Source organism: Centruroides vittatus, unplaced genomic scaffold (genome assembly GCF_030686945.1).
Source record: "Centruroides vittatus isolate TY-2023 unplaced genomic scaffold, ASM3068694v2 scaffold_324, whole genome shotgun sequence".
Lineage (NCBI taxonomy): Eukaryota > Metazoa > Arthropoda > Arachnida > Scorpiones > Buthidae > Centruroides > Centruroides vittatus.
The window spans coordinates 2,894,064-2,912,594 of record NW_027122701.1 but is presented as its reverse complement, the minus strand read 5'-3'; the positions used below and the strand labels follow the sequence as shown (position 1 = coordinate 2,912,594).

General features: G+C 31.0%; 1 protein-coding gene across 2 annotated transcripts in view; it reads right to left on the bottom strand.

The window, feature by feature from the left end:
• The window catches only part of PRL-1 (PRL-1 phosphatase), a 64,544-nt gene extending 46,013 nt beyond the window's left edge, over window positions 1-18,531 (bottom strand). Inside the window, exon 1 of one of the 2 annotated variants that reach the window (XM_067286030.1) lies at window positions 18,381-18,531. The gene's annotated coding sequence lies outside the window, so the exon portion shown is untranslated. The remainder of the gene's footprint in view (window positions 1-18,380) is intronic. The other variant, XM_067286032.1, reaches the window with a different exon arrangement.

The window sequence follows — 18,531 nt, the reverse complement described above, 5'->3', positions numbered from 1 at the left end:
ATAACTGCCAGGTGGCAGCTCATTGGAGAAGATAGCCAAAATGGCTGAAATCTCCAGATAAATCCAACACACAAGAAAGAATGCATGAATGATAACCCGTATGATCTAACCCTTAAATTAGATCAGATAAGCAGTACAGTAATACCTTGGTTTTCGTTGACTTTGGTTTTCATTGATTCTTTCCACAAAAAAATTTGTCTTCGTTTTCATCAGTTACCTCAGATTTCATCGACATGCCCACGTGACCTCGCTGCTAATTTTGTGAAAAAGAGCCACCCACGCATTTTCCTGCTCAGTGTGACAGCATTTCTTGTTGTGTGAGCCCATGTGTCTAGCCAAACAAACAATTCCATTGCTTTCCTTTCCTTTTAGCTCCATCATGGGACCAAAGAGTTTCCAGAGCCAGCAGCCCTTTGAAGGTCAGGAACACAGTTGACTTGAAGGAAATCATTGAAAAATACTAGAGCAGCATTAAGATTGCTGAAATCAGCCATATGTACAGGAAGTCGCCATCCATGATAAGTTCCATTGTGGGAGAAAAAAAAAAAAAAAAGCAATAAAAGAGGCTAATGTAGCAATTAACGCGTGAATGTGACAACGAAACAGAGATAACAAACAATTGAAGATGTCAAAGTCATTATCGTCATAATTTAGATAAATAAAAAAACAGTTATATGGCAATTCTGTTTCAAAGACCATCTTATTAGCTGTTTATATTCATTTTATATGACAGTAGAGAGTTGAAAATCAGAATCAATTGGGGACTGGGGTTGTTCCGATTAGTCATTTGTTCCGATTACCCATTATGTACGAAAAAATACACCAACCTGTCCGATGTTCAATTTTTCTCCGTTGCGTGTCGCTTCGTGTTGAATTTTCGTCGATTTTAAGCCTAACGAAAATTTTTATAATAATAATAGAGGCTATCGTATTGTTAAAAATTATTTCTGCATTTTGTACAAACAAAATAAATATATTGAAGAATATAAAAACATGAAAATTATACTTTAGATGTAAATTTAGTATCAAAAACATTCGATTCAGCACGACACAGTCCGACTGAAAATCGTGCCGATTACCGGCGATTCCAATTACCAGTGTTCCGATTAACGACTCTACTGTATTTTCTTGTTTTTTTTAGTATTTAACACTATTTGTTTTCTATAAAATGTGTTTTTGGTAGGTATTTTGGAGTGCCTAGAAATGAATTAATTGGATTTACATCAATTCATATGGAAATAATTACCTCAGTTTCGGATTTCGCCAATTGTTTTCGAACAGATTATAGACGAAAACAGAGTTATCACTGTACTGGCACTTATTTCTTAAATATTAACATTTGTTTCAACAAGGACTGCATAGGAATGGGTGTTTATTACAAACCCTGTTACTTGCCATTATTTATCCATTCTGGCTAGTTTGCCAGAATGGATTTTCTTATAGCCAACCCATTTTCTTATAAAGTGGCAGAATGGATTCTCTTCAGCCAACCCATTTTCTTATAAAGTGGCAGCCATCCATGCAACTAACAAGATAGGTCTATATGCACCATACTAATTGGGACGACACTTTAATAGAACTAAAACAGAGGATATAGTTATAAGCCAACACCTCCAACACCCAAGGGATTTCCAACAGAATACATGGTGATAAGATTACATATGGTATGTAAATGCTGGTTATAAAGAAATTGCTGACAATATAGGTACCAAGCTTGCATACACGAGTGCTCCACAATATATAGGTTATTACACAACAGGAAGGACAAAGCTGATGAACGTAGAACCTCAAGGATGTAGTGTTCCTGAGGTTCCAACAGATTCCAAAGGGATTTAGTGTACTGTACATTGCATCCACTAAATGCTCAATACAAAAAGGGGTGCAAGAACATCATTACGACATTTGAACAAAAGGCATACCACACCACCACCCTGTCCACTTACACCACTGAGCCTGACGTGAGAGTCAATCTCCAAAATGCCATTTTAATAATGTAATCATTCAAACAGATCCTATTAGGACCCTAGAAGCCTTGGAAATATACAAGGCTGGCCTGGCTGGCAAATGTATTAACTTTAAGGATGAAAAAAAAAACTCTTATATGCATGGCAGTACTTCTACAAAAAACTGGGGTTCACAAATTAATTGGTATTATGTCTATCTTAAATTTTTATGTATGTGTTAAATTTTATATTTACCACTGTTTAATTTTTGTTGTTATATAGCATTTGTTTTTGTCTCAATTTTTAAAAATATTTTGAAAAATTTCTGCACATTCCCATTTGGAATTTTGTTTAAAGACCTGACAAACGTTTTCTACCTTGGTCAAGGTAGAAAACGTTTTTTAACCCTTTCCATGCGGTTATACGCCTTTAGGCGTAATTAATCAAAAAAATTCGATTATTTTGCGTTATATTCGATTTTCCAGCGATCTTAGTTTTGATTCGCTCTTCAGTAGGTCGATTGACTTTCTTTAAGCCAAAAAGTGTTTTGTGACCATCCCTGGGCCATAAATATTTCGGTAAAATGATGATAAACTTTTACGTGTTGCTTTACGATAACAATCGACTCCGCTCCCTGCCAAGTAATTAGAGACATAGTGTAAATAATAGCAATAACTTCTCCCCCGCTCTAGCTAGAGAGCTGCGGTTTCTTTTATTTAAAAGAAGACAGATGTATCTAACTAACAAATGTACAAAGTTTAGCGATTTTCTGTAAATTAATTATTTTTTTCTTTTGTTCGTAAGCTTCAAATTTTAATATTATTTTAAATTTCTATTAAACTAAAAATTAAACAATCGTAAACTGTGATATGTTCTTAATCAAACACAAAAAACAGATTAAACATAGCGCCATTTTGAAGCGAAATATCACGATTTAAAAATTATCCAAAAACTGCAAAAAATGCGCCGCATGACGAATTCCACTCAATTATTTGCTGTAGATCGCCAGCAAGGAAAGGGTTAATAAAACTTTTGATAAACTTTTTTTTTTGTTACTGGACTTTAAAGATTGTCTGATTTGTTCCAGTTTTAAGAAGATAATTTTGATCTAATAAATTGCAACTTTTGTTAAGTTGTGTAGTGTCAATTTATGCCAAACCATACTTTTGTGATGATTATATTCATTCTGAAAGAAATTCAAAAGTTGTTTATGCGTATCTTTTTCTCAGTTCCCTTCAAACATGTATAAAGAGAATTCAACTACTATTTTCTGTAGTGTGTTGTAAAGGTTAAAATTTAACATTCCTAGAATTTTCTGTATGTGGGATGGCATCTATGGAAGAAATTAAAAGCATAAGGAATAGCATCCATTTTCCAGATGCTTTATTTCTAGACAAGTTCACTAGACAAGTATGATTATTTTATGATGCAGAGTCTGTTGTGATGGTTAATTATTGTATCCAAATAAAACATTTTTTATCATAATTATTAACAACAGAGATAGACATCTGATTAAATTTTTTACACCTGAGATTATTAGTGATTCTCAGTGTTGTCATTATTCATCATATTTTAATATCAGTGCTTAAACAATCATATTAATAAACAAAACAATTACTGTGATCAAATGTAAATTAACACACAAAATATTTAATGTTCCATAATTATGACCATACTGAATTCTGACACATTAGAAAGTAAAAACTATTATTCAATATGCTTTAATCATATATATTTGCATTTTTCTCTGAAAAGTAATGCGATACCATAAAGCATTCATATGGAAAAAAAGCAATGAAATATTGTTTTGTTCTATTTTAAAAAGGACTGAATTTGCTGAATTTAAATCTGTTATTTGACTTTTGTTTAAAATTCATTGTAGCAATAATTTTATTTTTGGCCATAAAAATAAGAAAAAAGTTAATGTTTCTGAATCACTTAATTTTCTATCTAACAAATATCAACATCTAAAACCTAATAGTTATATATTAAAGCCAAACGAGGGCTGGATTATATTGGGGTACATTGCTACTACTATTAATAATAATAGTAATATAGCCCAATATAATCCAGCAATATTTTAGAAACTTAGAAAAAGTCAAAACAATATATAAAAAAATTACAATCTCAAATGCAAACACTTCCAATAAAATAACTTATCTTCAGACAGTAGAATACAGATTTAGACTGATAAAATATTTTTTTTTTTAAATTATGTTACATCAATACAATTAAATTAAACAGAACATTAAACATAGTAAAATAGATTTTCTGCATGATGACCTTTCATATAATTTTTCCATATATACTGATGAATGGCCTTGTGTAAAAAAAAATGTTGGACACCCTCTAGGTCTCTTTCCACAGAACTCAACCAATCTCTCCATTACTGTTCACTCAGGGATCACCATATAGACCCATCACACACAGATATCTCTCTCTTCACATCCATCCAAATCTCCAGTTATAATTACACTCCTGTGAATCATACTCATCCAGGACATCTCATAACTTTTCCCAAAACTCATCCTTTTCAGCATCCACAATGATGACAATCATTATTTTGAAGCACACCTACATCAGTCTTTCTTTCAGTGCTTATACTCCCATCTATACACTAACTAAAACACCTACCCCTGCATTTGCTCAGTCTTTTGCACATCAAACCAGATCACATCCATACACTCCTTGCCTTTCAGATCACCTTAGTTATCCTCTGACCTGTTCAGTATGACTATCCCTCTCATTAGCAATGCTGCTGCTGACAGCTCACAGGGGCTACAGGACATGAAAGTCTGCTCACCACATCAAGGTGAGGATCCTGGAGCAAGTAACTGACTAATTTTAAAGAAATACTAGTAATATCAAAAAAAGGAATAGAATGTTTGCAAACTTTAGCATTGGCCTAATATGAATTGTAGAGATCAAAAACAGAGAATGTGCTACCCTACTATTAAGAAAATTTAACTTACTGACAGTATATCCAGCTTTCAATGTCACCACAATGTTTTAGCTCAGCAGAAATTAAACTACAAGACAATGGTATTTAATAAGCTCTACAGATCAAATAATAATAAATAGCAGTATTTTTGTAGGAGATAGTGAAATGAATTAGAAGGAATGATGACAAACATGTTAAGTTTACAATGGACACTAAAGACTAAATGTTCTTATATCTGAACATTGAAAGAAATTGATGAAAGTCTTAAGTCACCTTAGAATCAAAGTTATCTAGAATTATGGAAGTGATGTACTGATATGGTAGTGACCATACACCACCAGATAAGACCAATAGAAGCATCACCTAATGAAAAAATTTGGAATTTAGCACACCAGTCTCAAACTATATATATAATTATATAGGAAAAAGAAAATGATAAAATGCAGATGTCATCAAATTAGTAGGAAATGACATTTTACAGAAACAAATAATGCAAATAGAAGGTTAGAAACTATGTGCAATGTCATCAATTTGCATATAAGCAATACACACGTCCCTGTAAAAAAAATTGTTGTGATAACCATTTTTTGCTGCAGATAAAACTCAGGCATGGCAATGTGCAAATAATCATCAATCATATTGAAGAACAATCAATCCTTTGAAGAACAGTGTAAAAAAAATTATGGCAAGCTATACAAATGAAGAATATTGTGAGATTAGAATTGCTATAAAGCAAGTGTGAATAAAATGTTAAGGAAGCTGCATAGCAATATGACTTGCAATTTCCTGCTGCCCCACATTGATCTTTTGTCAGAACTGTTCAATAGCTAAGAGATTGGCAGTATTGAAGCTTATCCTCAAATGGGCCAACCCAGTGACAGACACACATGTACAGGCAAGCCATCCATTTTTGTAAAAATGTCATATCCTACTGATCTGATGATGATCTGGAACTTTTATCTGGACCTCTCAGTTTCCAAGATAAGAACACTAACTTTCTAATTTTTTTTGCTAGGAACACTGCTGTCAATCATTTGTGAGCACATGGTTAGTTTATCATACGAATATTTCACTTCCATAACTCTAACCATCTTCATTCAAAAGTTATTTAATTGAGTTAGGACTTTTTTTTACATATACAGGGTGCACAGTAGAGTCAAAAAGAACTACAAATATTCATTTTAAAAATCTCATACCATATATATTTGTAGTTCTTTGACATTGCTTTATATATAACTTCATTGAGCCAAACAATCCTATACAATAATTAGGTTTTGTTTGGTTTGATGAAATAAAGCTAAATGGATTTGTATGACAATACAAACCATGAATGAACAAAAACAATCAAAACATTGTTTGCATTTCTATATGTAAAAAACTGAGAATATAATTGGTTGAAAAGATTGAACACTAGTCATGAACAGGGTTGGTTCTGGTAAATATGCAGTGCATGCATGTATGCAGGTGGCCAAATTCTTAGGGCAGCTGATAGTGACCTTTAAAAAATAAAGTTCACATATAATTTAGTATAGTGGTTGGTGATGAAAGATTGTTTACATGATGACTGTATAGCTGTGCATTTTATGGATATAAATAACCAAGCTTTATTTACATTAATGTTTTGTGATTAAGTGTACACAAGTTCATCCCTTAAAGGATGAACTTGTGTACACTTATGCAACTCATTGTGAATGGTTGGATTAAATAACATAGGTACTGTACAGTACATGGTTTTGTTTCCGCTTAATTTTCATTGTGAATGGGCCTTCAATCCCATACCATTAATCTTAAGATAATACTTATACCATCGTTTTAATTGTTGACAGAACCAACAGGAAATTTATATAAAGCATGGCATTGGAGCCAGTCATGGAGTTTTGGTGTTTTAGTCAGAGTTGTCAAAAATCTGCCAATTCCATTTTACTTTCCCAACTTGTTATGTATATAAAACAAAAAGTATTAGAATTGTGTCAAATTTGACCCTCTGAGTTTTTTGCAAATCTACATGTTTGGAGACTTCCTGAACCCAAAAAAATGTCAAATAAAAGGGGAAAATTCGTGTGAGAGAGTGCATGTTGATGTCTAATTTGTTTAATTTCTTTATTTTTCTGTTCTGAGATATTGAACAATATCTTAGTTTAAGAAAACAAAATATGGCATGGTAGCTTGTGTATAAAGGGTGTTAATGCTATTAAATTTTGGTTCTTAATTAGGTAGAAAGGGTGCAGACACAGGAGGAGTCATGTGTCTTATCTCCAGTGTGGTCAGACTTAAGGAATATTTTACTTGTTATTAGCATTCACAATTTTATAAAACTCTTCTCTACCCTCAAAATTAAACTTGAGTTCTAATATGAGCACAGACAGAAAATGAAATATTACAAAATTTAAACATGATTTTTACAATGCACTGGAAAAAGTAAATCACACTGACTGTTCTTAAAATTTGGATGTTAAAAATGCAATACTGTACTATCCAGACATTATTTAACATACAGCATTGCCACCAACCCAAGTTTCAGTAAAGCAGGTTTATTTTCCCCCCTCTTAAAACTTTTAAATCTGATTTAAGAGCTTCAATGAATGCTGACTTAATAGAAGTGATTCTTTTTTAAGAAGTAATTCAGTTTATAACAGATGAAAAATAATAGTCAACATGGCAAAATAAGCAACCTTTTTCTTTACCAGTCTAAATGTTATATTTCTTATTCTTGAATGTTTAATGTATGTGCATACTTATATATTACCTAATATACTCTTATATTATGTACATTTTTATTAAACTAATTTGTTTGTGTATGAATGTATTTACTGTTTTTATTTATACATGCTTACCAAATACCATTGCCATCATTAAACAAGTCAATGAATATGAATTAATATATTAAGTAGTGTGACAAATTTTAATATTAAAACTATTTTAAAAAAATTAATTAATTTTGTATTTTTAAAAAAGTAATCAGAATTGTTGTCATTATTACTTTCGACTGTTATACAGTGTAGGCCTATATCAAATGAAAAGAATGACAGTCAAAAAATGACTTCCCCAGATTTTTTACTCTCTTGGATTCGGGAGGCCTTGAAAAAGAAGTACAAAATAATTCAGGGTTTTTTCTGTATGCACAGATATTAGAATGTGTGGAAGGGCATGATTTAGTTCAACCACTTTGAAGCTTAATAACTCCTGTGTTAAATCATCCAACTCAAAAACCACAGAAGTTATTAAGCTTCAAACAGAGTGAACAAAATCTTGCCCCACATGAAGTAACATCAATACATACAGAAAAAAAACTGAATCTTTTGCATATCAACATTTCAATATGTCCCAAGTCCACAACTGCAAAAATTTGGAGTCATTTTTTTGACCGATCACTACACTTTTCCTTTGTTATAGATAACAGCTGGGAAAATAAAAATTATCAAATACACATTTATATATTGACTGTCATTACTTAGAGGAGTCTTAGCTTTGGAATAAAAAAGTTTCTACATTCTATCTTTATTAGAACTATTTATTGAAGCTTTTATTCTGAGATCACATGATGGCATCAGAATTCCCAGGCCTATTTTGTTAACAAGTCTGTCCTGGTCGGAGTTGGTAGATTTTTACACAATTCCATAGTTCTGATACAAAGAGATGTGCACGAATGTTATCAATTTAAATATTCATATTTAAATTTTTATATACACATATTTAGTATATAAATACAATATATATGTAAGAAAAATTTCTTTAAATTAATTTCATTCTAATTTGCAAATTCTATTTTATGGCAGCACTAAAATATAACTTTGAATAAAAGGCACATGTTATCTATGGGGTGGCTTTGATATGAATAAAATTAAATATATATCAAATATTTTTATGGAATTTTTTCCCCCCGTCAACTATATGAAATTGTGAAAATGTACTAGTAGGTTTTCATGGGTTGTTAGGTAATGAATTTACTCACAATCAACATTGAAACAGATGGCCAAATATCTGTAGCATGCAGGCAGGTATCAGTCCAAAACTGGACCTGGTCATGAAAAGTTGATTAATCAAACAAATTGAAATTTGGCAAAAGCTGAAATATTTTTAATGCCTAATGAACTTGTCAAACAGTTGCTGAAAGGAAACTAACATATTGTATTTTATTGTATTTACTTTGAAGAAGTTAATATACCAATATGAAAACTTACTTAACACAACACAAGAGGTGTAGGCCAAGTGGGAATGACTCTAGAGAAAATTTTCTATAGGAAATTAACATAGAAAGTATAGAGAGTTGACTGTCTACTCTGTGGCTGGTTCTTGCAGAGTAGCTTATATAATGAGTTCAAAATTCTGTTTGTAAACCAACTTGTTGGAAAAGTGACATTTGAAAACTGAGGTTTGACTATATAACAAAAAGCAGCATGGTATCTTTGGGCAGCTATATTTTGAAAAATAGAACTGGTAAATGGTAAATTAAAAAAATAATAATAATAAAGTACCAAAATAGATAAAAGACTTAACATCTGCTTTGTTGTCATTATCTATTTACACACTTGTCTGAAGGAGAAGTTGATAGAATGTATAAGAACACACGTCAGTAAGTCTGTTGTATTATCCCAACTATTTACATGCTTGACAAAAAGGTAAAGTTAACAGAATGGATAACAGATGCTATTATTCTCAAGCTAAACTACATAATGCTGAACTTTAAATTTAGACTTTAAAAAAAATATCAATTTAAAATTTTACAAGTCGTTCTTATCATTTTTATGCATTTCCCATGATTTCTTAATGCTGTTTGAGAGCCTTCAAAATGGCAAGTAGTTAGACTAATGAATACGGACATTAATTCAGAGTTTTGTGCAAAATTTTTTAATTTCTTTCCCATCAAAAATGAGAGCTATGAGGAAAGGAATGAACCAAAATGGCAAAAATGAAGGATTTCAAACAGTAAATGCTTTTCACGTTTTATCTTTGTGTAACTATTATGATGTGTCTAGGGATTGCAATTGCTGGATCCCTCATCCAGCAATCCAGCTGGATCCAGCGCTGCGGATCCGCAAATACTCAATTAACTTTCTAAATAATTGCGCAAATGTCTACGTTGTCACGTTGCCGCTTTGCTACCTACTAGACTGCTACTAATTACTTACTAATTATTTACTCACTACTTTACTAACACTAATAATTAAATTACTTATAAATAAACTATACCTTAATCAATTCAGCAAAATTTAATAAAATAATAACGTATTCAATCGCTTTTAACGATCTTCCTCAGTTACAAAAAAATACATTAACTATAGAACATAACATGTGTTTCGAATAAATATAAAAAGAATAGTGCTTAATTACATCCCATTTTTTTAAAACAAGATACATAGACGTACTGCCAGGTCTGATAATTTTCGTATTGTATACCGACGTAATCCCACTGTTTTCAAACTTTTAAGAAACGATAAAAAGAAAGAGGATCGAAATTCAACAACGGGTATATATTCAGTGCCTTTACACAACCAACGTTTCAATTCCAAGCTTGTTTATGTGGGTGCAACAATGCGCAGTTTAAAACAAAGGCTCAAGAGCACAAATATACAATCAGTAAGAACCTTGACAACACTGCACTGACATCATATGCAAGACAGAAGGATGTTAACGTCCAATGGGATCAAGTGGCAATTATAAAAACGACGACGAATAGGCAAACGGTCAAACATCTTGAGAGATTGGAAATCTGCAAGGCGCACATGACAACTGGTTGTATGAACCATAGAGATGCTGACTCATTGTCTACCATGTGGAGATCCTTTTACATTAATTAATGTTATTAACGGACAATGCTGGTTTCGTTGTTATATCTTATATACAGTAATACCCCGAATTTACGCGATAGGTGGGACCGAGCGATAACCGCGTAAGTCGAATTCGCGTAAGTCGGGGTATAACTTCGCATATAAATACATACAAATTATTTTTAATTGGGGCCGGAGACTGAAGAAAACAAAAATTTAGAAAAAAATGTTTAATAAAATCTTAGATAATACATATGTATAACAAATTATATTATTAAAATCGTAAATCAAAGTTATTTTGTTATAGAAGGCTTCCTAAAATCTAACAAATTCGTCTGACGGCTCAAAGATTTTTTTCTCCCGCAAAATTTCGTAGCATGCTAATTTTTTATTTTTTGTTTTGTAGAAGAAATGCGCTTTTCGTTGGAGTCTATATTTTCTAAAATTTGTAACCTCTTTTTAATTAAACTGAGGCCTTCTGTCAAGCTTCCAACCGTCATTCGATCGTCTAATTGAACTGGGTCTAAAGGATCAAGTTTTGCCAATTTACAAATTTTCATTTTTGTATCGAAGTCTTTAGAATGTAAAGTTAACATTATTAAAGATGGAGTTTTTCTTTTCTTGTTTGATGCAGAAGAATCAGTTCTACTTTGTTTGGATGACACAGTAGAGTCTCAAGTCTCCGTAGATATAACAAACACAGAAATAAATAAGACAAAATAAATTGTAGCTATGCGTCGATTCCGCGCGACACGTCCAAACCTGTAAGCTGAACAATAGTTTGGGGGGGGAGTAATCAAAGGTTGCATGGCACTCAAAAAAAAGACTAATCGTCGAGATTTGAAAATCACGTAACTCCGGGTTCGCGTAAGTCGGGATAGCGTAAGTCGAGGTATTACTGTACAGGGTGTTTTTTTTTAAACTGACGGTACTCAGAGACATCTGTAGAGCAATCTAACAGCCGGACTGTCGCCAAATTTGGGAGAGTGACTAAGGACGACATGGGAAAGAGATTCCGCGAAGAAAAAACTAGTACCCAAATTTGCCGGTAGGGATGGATTTGGCGCTGTTGTAGCGAAACAGCTAAGAATCTGCATAAAATCCAGCTGCAATTAACAAACACACGAATGAATAATCAGACAGAGGTTTCAGTGTAATAACGAAAGTTTAATTAATCAGCAAATAACCTTCTCTCTTCTTCAATGTGATCACCGTCCTGCTGGAAAAGGCATTGCATCCTGAACACCGTGTTCTCTATGGCCGAATGTAACATGTCCGCAGGAATGTTCATCACAGTTCGAGAAATGTTGTCCTTCAAAGTCATCAAGTTTGGGACGCTACCAAGATAGACCTTGGACTTTAAGCAACCCCATAGGAAAAAGTAACATGGGGTTAGATCCGGTGGCCATGCAAGTGGAAAAAAGCGACTGATGACCCTTTCTTCAGTGAAGGGCTGGTAACTTTTTCGCTACAACAGCGCCAAATCCTCCTCTACCGGCGAATTTAGGTATTACTTTTTTCTTCGCAGAATTTCTTTTCCATGTCGTCCTTAGCCACTCTCCTATATTTGGCGACAGTCCGGCTGTTAGATTGCTCTACAGATGTTTCTGAGTACCGTCAGTTTAAAAAAAAACACCGTGTATATATTTTTTCCGCTATTTATTTTGTTTATTTATCTATAATTTTGTCCGTTTGGGCGTTTTCCTTTAATTTTTATATTTATTCCGAACACATTTTATGTTCTATATTTAATGTTCCATTTTTTTGTAACCGAGGAAGATCGTTAAAAACGATTGAAAACGTTATTATTTTATTAAATTTTGCTGGATTGGTAAAGATGTAGTTTATTCTACTTCCAGTACATAGTTTTATATACTTATAAATAACTACAGACTAATATGTAGAGCCTATATATGAAAACTGGTAAGACTGATAGTTACTTAGCCACTGATTATCCGTCCTTACATTATTATAATATATTAATATAAATTAATCAGTAGAATTACCTTTGCTTTTATTTAACTTAAAGATTACATTATAATTATAATCTAACTAAACATTTAAAGTTAATTATCTCTATCTCAAGTGTTAAACCGAACCAAAGTTAAGTTTACTACCTAAATGTGTAAGAAGTTTTACTGATTTATAGTGACAAGAAGCTTTTATTATTTAGACTGAAATATTTTTTTAAAATGTTTTGTTTCATTAAAAAAACATAAATTGCAGGATAGATAAATAGACAGATAACACTATTGCACCAAAAATACATCCACGCTGGATCCGCGCTGGATCCAGCTGGAATGATTTCAATCCAGCAAAAATCCAGCTGGATTCAAAACACTGCTGGATTGCAATCCCTAGATGTGTCATTTTAATGCAACTTTGTAAAATAAAAATTGGTTTATTTTTAAGTCTAGGAAAATTATCAAAGGACTACTTTCAGATAGTTGAATTCATTAGTGTTGTGGTTATTGTTGTTTAGTTGTCAGAGTGATTTTTTTTACACTAACCTATAAAACATTAATGTTTTAATTGTCAGATTAAGACCTTGTATTTATCCCAAATGGATTAATAGCCAAATGGAAACAGTTTCTTATGGTTTGTTCAAAAATGCTGTATGCAGTTGGTCTCGTGCTTTAATGTGTAAGTGGTAAATATAAAGGTATACAGTTATACCTCGTCTTACGTTGGTAATTGGTTCCAGGAGAGGCGACGTAAGTCGAATTTACTTGTGTAGTTACGATGTAAGTCGTAGTTTCAACTTACATCATAACTAAACGCCAATAATGAGCACTTAAAGACCGCTAAATAAGACAACACAGAAACACAGATGTTTTCATGTTTTGTTCTCTAGGATTTATGATGATTATATTAACATTTACTGTAAATGTACATATTTTAATATGATGTTATGTGCTTTCAACACTTTTCTAGTGATATTCAATGTTTGTGGCAAACGGATTTAAAGTCAAATAAACTGACTTAAACTTGATTTTTATTTTTCCATATACTTTTTTGACAAACGACGTAACTTGAGGTATACCTGTATTTACAACAAAACAGATTTATTAATATCTATTTTCTTATTCATTTTGGTATATTTACCTTTAGGTCTAGCATTCCTTTCTCTTCTTTCTATCTCCTCACCTTCCTCCTTCCCTTCCCTCCTCCAGATAAATACTGTGTATGGCCATTGTTTTTCATTAAATAAATAAACATAAGTCTAGCATGCAAATAGATGGATAGCAGAACAAATGTACTAACAACTGTTTTATTATCCATTTTCATAATTTCTCCTTTAGCTTAAGCATGTAAAAAGATGGGATAACAAAACAGACTAACTGGCATTTATTCTGCATCCTTCTTGTTATTTTCCCCATAAGACCAAGCTTGTAAATACACAGTAAAACAAATCAAACAAAGTAACTTCTGTTATCCATTTTGTTGATTAACCTTCAAGTCTAGTGTGAATGGATAGGATAACAGACTTAACATTACTTTATTATCCATTTTGTTACAAACTGATCCTAAAGTTTATAGTAAAAGGATGATAATTTTGATAAATTTTCTAACTTTCATTACTTCAAATTTACTTTTATCAAAACAAGCTCCCTCAAAAAACTCAAATCCACTTCATTAAACCCCAAAAGAAAACCTTTTTCTTCAAGAGTCAACCAGAACAAACAGTTTAAATACCTTTGCTGACACAATTGCAATTCTGAATGACACTGTTGGAACCTGAATAGAGCTGTAGACCATGCCAATAGAAACAAAAAAAGTCAAAGAAACCACACTTCTACATGCAACCCTTTGCAAGATGTAGCCCCCTGAAATCAGTCTTTGAGGGCACAGTTGGGAGTAATGCTGCATGCTCCACTAAGACTATCATGTTTAACTATTTAGCCCATGTTTGTCTAATATTCAATCTAAATCAAAATCTGAATACAATAACTTTGTATATATCAATAGGGCATAATAGAAATTTGAATACATAATAAATTACAGAAAATTATAACAATAATCAAGGAATATGTTTAATAGCAGAAATGCTGATTTGTTCGAAAAATAATTTTTTCAATTAGTAGATAATTCAAACTGTCTTTCATAACTTATGATTGAACTGACTTGATAACATTTTGAAAAACTAAAGATAATGACATAAAAAGATACCATTAAATCTAAATTCCTATTACTTATTCAAACATTTAAGAATTCAGTTGCAAATTTTTTCTTTTAATAAGACATTTGGACTTGCATCTTTTTGCATAAAGTTCTTGATTCCACCAAATTATGCTTTCTAATGTTTTTACACAAACACTGCATTTGGCTCTTCATTCAAAATAATCTGGAAACAGCTCTTTAAAAATATGCACAGAAGTTAATGGATTGATCAAGCAATGTCACTAGCCATTTTGTCAATTCTTCTCAATCTAAATTAACATTGCTGCTAGAAGCGTCTAGTACATTATTTTTTGCTTTAAATACCTATTATAAAAAAACTGAGTATAAACTTCTAGGCACTTCTAAAAAAAATATATAATTTCTATTGAAATAAATTTAATATAAACTGATAGCACATATAACATGATGATCCACCTTTTATTACTGACAATTATTTTTTAAAATTAATTATAATTATAAATTCTAATATTTAAGCTGGCAGTGATCATATTAGAGGTATCCCTTAACATAGTTAATTAATCCCTCAATGCTACCGCATATATCAAAATCATGTTAATCAAACACAATAGCCATGTTAAGTAACAGTTGGTAAAGCAGTTTATATTAAAACTTCTGCCACGCATATAAGGGATTGCACGGCAGAAGTTTATGCAGGATTTGATTAACATGCAAAATTAATTGCAGTGCAATTAATTTTGCATGTTAATCAAATCCCACATAAAACAAGGGATAACTGTTGGGAATCATTCTGCATTGAATCTTCTGACACATACAAAGCATGCTATAGAGAAACCATGTTATAGGGACCTGCACTAAATGAAGTTGCACTAAGTGAGATATTCCTGTAGTTATATTTTAGTGTAATTATTGCTGCTTACAATAATTATAATTTCTGTAACAATTTTATGATTAAGTAGATTACTGTAATAGAAATAAGCAAACAAGCTTGCATTTTCATTTCAAATATAGAAATTATCAAAAAGTGTTATTACAGATCCATGAATTTCATAATTTAAAGTTATTTTGTAAAACAAAACTAAATACTTATTTAAAAAATTATAGAAATGTCAAGCAAAAATGTTTAATAAATTATACAGAACAAATTAAATTAAGAACTATTAAATATCATATAAGGTTATTTTGCAAGTTGACAAATTTGTCTAACAATATACCAACGAAAATATTCATGCAAGGTATGCATGATTCCTGACTTGTTTACAAAGTAGTTAAATTTGTTGCCAAAAACTATTTTAGCTTTACCAAGTAATAATTTATAGAAATTTTTACAAAAGTCTTCCTTCACATTTCAATACAATAAAATAATCAAAACAGCTTAACCATATAATTTATTTTGATATCTTTAGTTATTCAATTCATAAAGGTATTAGGAATATCCACAGAATTATTAATATTCAAGGTCTATCACTGTGTAAAATTTTAGTAAATAGTAATCAAATTTTATGCAAAATAACATTTATAATTATATAAATATTTTTCAAGACAATGTAATAAGTACAAACCAAACAAGATGAAATATCTAAGGGATCTAATTTGTTTCTATTCAATACTAAATTTCAGTATATATTTTATCACTTGAAAATGATAAAACTCAATTTTATCTATATTCCAAATTAATCAGTTAAGGTATATCAAAACATTAACTTAAAATTCTGAATAATGTTGCATACAGTTTAATACAAATAATTCTTTTATATGAAAAGACACCAGGAACAATAAGCTGTAAACCTCCTAAACATTTAAAGTAATATAAAACGAATAAATATATATTAATTTAAATAATAAACTTTGTATACATATCTCTCATTGTGTGACAGATCACAAATTATATATTTTTGAATCTAAATAAATTCATATCAAAAATGATTAAATTATTGCTTTTTCCCTCACTTTGTAAGCAGATAAATATTTTTTAATATATTTTGTCATCAATATTTCAAAGTATATATTTCTTAAAATTTGAGATATTTCTAATTCATTATCACATACATGTAACGTCATGGTATTTTAGAGTTACTTAATGTTCAATGTAGAGTTAAATTTAAAGATAACTCTACATTTTAATTGTTGCAATTTGAGGCTGTCGTCCAAATTCAGAACAAAATCATTTAATATTTTGGCTACCTGGAATAAGTACTGAAACTACATAAGATTTCTAATTTGTATAAATTAAGATACTGCTTTGTGCATAAGATACATCTAACAATATTCTCAAAACACACAACCAAAACTTCAGCTCATGAAACAAGTGTTTTGAATATTATCCAATATTTAATGCATTTATTACTTAACAATATTATCGTCATCATGGTATGTCAACATTATGTAGTTTCAAGTAACTTTTCAGAGCTGACAGTTCCTCGAGAATTAAACTCAATCAACAAGAATGTACTATTTAGATATCCCGCAAATAAAAAAAAAAAGTAAAACGCACAGATAAAAAACAAACTTATAGTACATATCATGTTGAATGTATAAATAAAAAGTAAAGAAATTATATATAAACAACAAATAATAGCTACCATTGCAAGTAACTCAGAATAATACATTACATAAGTAACATTACTAGATTTCAAACACCATTCCAGTAACTTTTCCTGTATTATTATATACATAAAAAAATTACAAGATTATTATATTTATATACACACATACATACCACATATAAAAAAAAAAGCACTGCATTTGTAGTTTAATTCTTCCTAATTATTAAATTTTAAGTTAAATACAAAAGAATGAATATGTAAATATTGTAAAAATTAATAGCTGTAATATATTTAAAAACAGAATTGAAGATATATCATAATCAGCAAAATAGTTACGTGTAGATTATTAGATATTAACATATGGAAGCGAGTCATTAAAGCAAATCGACAAAAACTCATCTTTTTATAAAGGGAAATGCATTCTAATTACTTAATATTTATTTTGAATGTGGTGTATTATTTATTCTAAATTTGCAAGTATGAATCGAGTAGAATTGACCAGAATTTTTTCATACAGATTATGCTGAAAATCCGGTTTTGAGCAGAAGAGGGGGAAAAGATATAAAAAACGTAAGGGAAAATGATCTTTTGGATGTATTTAACAAGTATTTAAATCACAGGTCAATGAAACTTATCTTTTTAACCAATTTACATTGTTCAAAGGCTGTGATATTTCTCTCGTTGATAAAACTAGTTTTATCTGCTTAAATTGCCAGGTTGAAAGAAAATATTCGAGAAGCATTTTTTGTATGTCAAAGGCTGGAGGAAATGACTATTAGGCTTAAATTCGAAGAATGATCGAATATGAAGAAGTCATCTAAAAATAAAATACTATTTTCAACTATTCCAAAAACAAATCTTTAAATTGAAAGAGAATTAAATTATAAACGGCAAATAAGCAGAAATTCTCAACTTTTTTGTGATTTTTACCATTATTAACTGGTGACGTTATTTCCGTGATTAGATTCATTGATACGATCAAAAATGATAAAATTTCCGTTTAATCGTTTTTGTTACGTATTAGTGAAGAAATTATACTTACTACTTCGTCGCTACACATTGAAACCGCAATTGTTTTCTCGTTATCCACTTTTACCCGCGGCAGACAACGACTCAAACCAAAATGCAGCCGAATGAACGAAATGGCCACCCACGATGACGTCACAAGAAATTCGTTATTCTCGTTAGCAAAG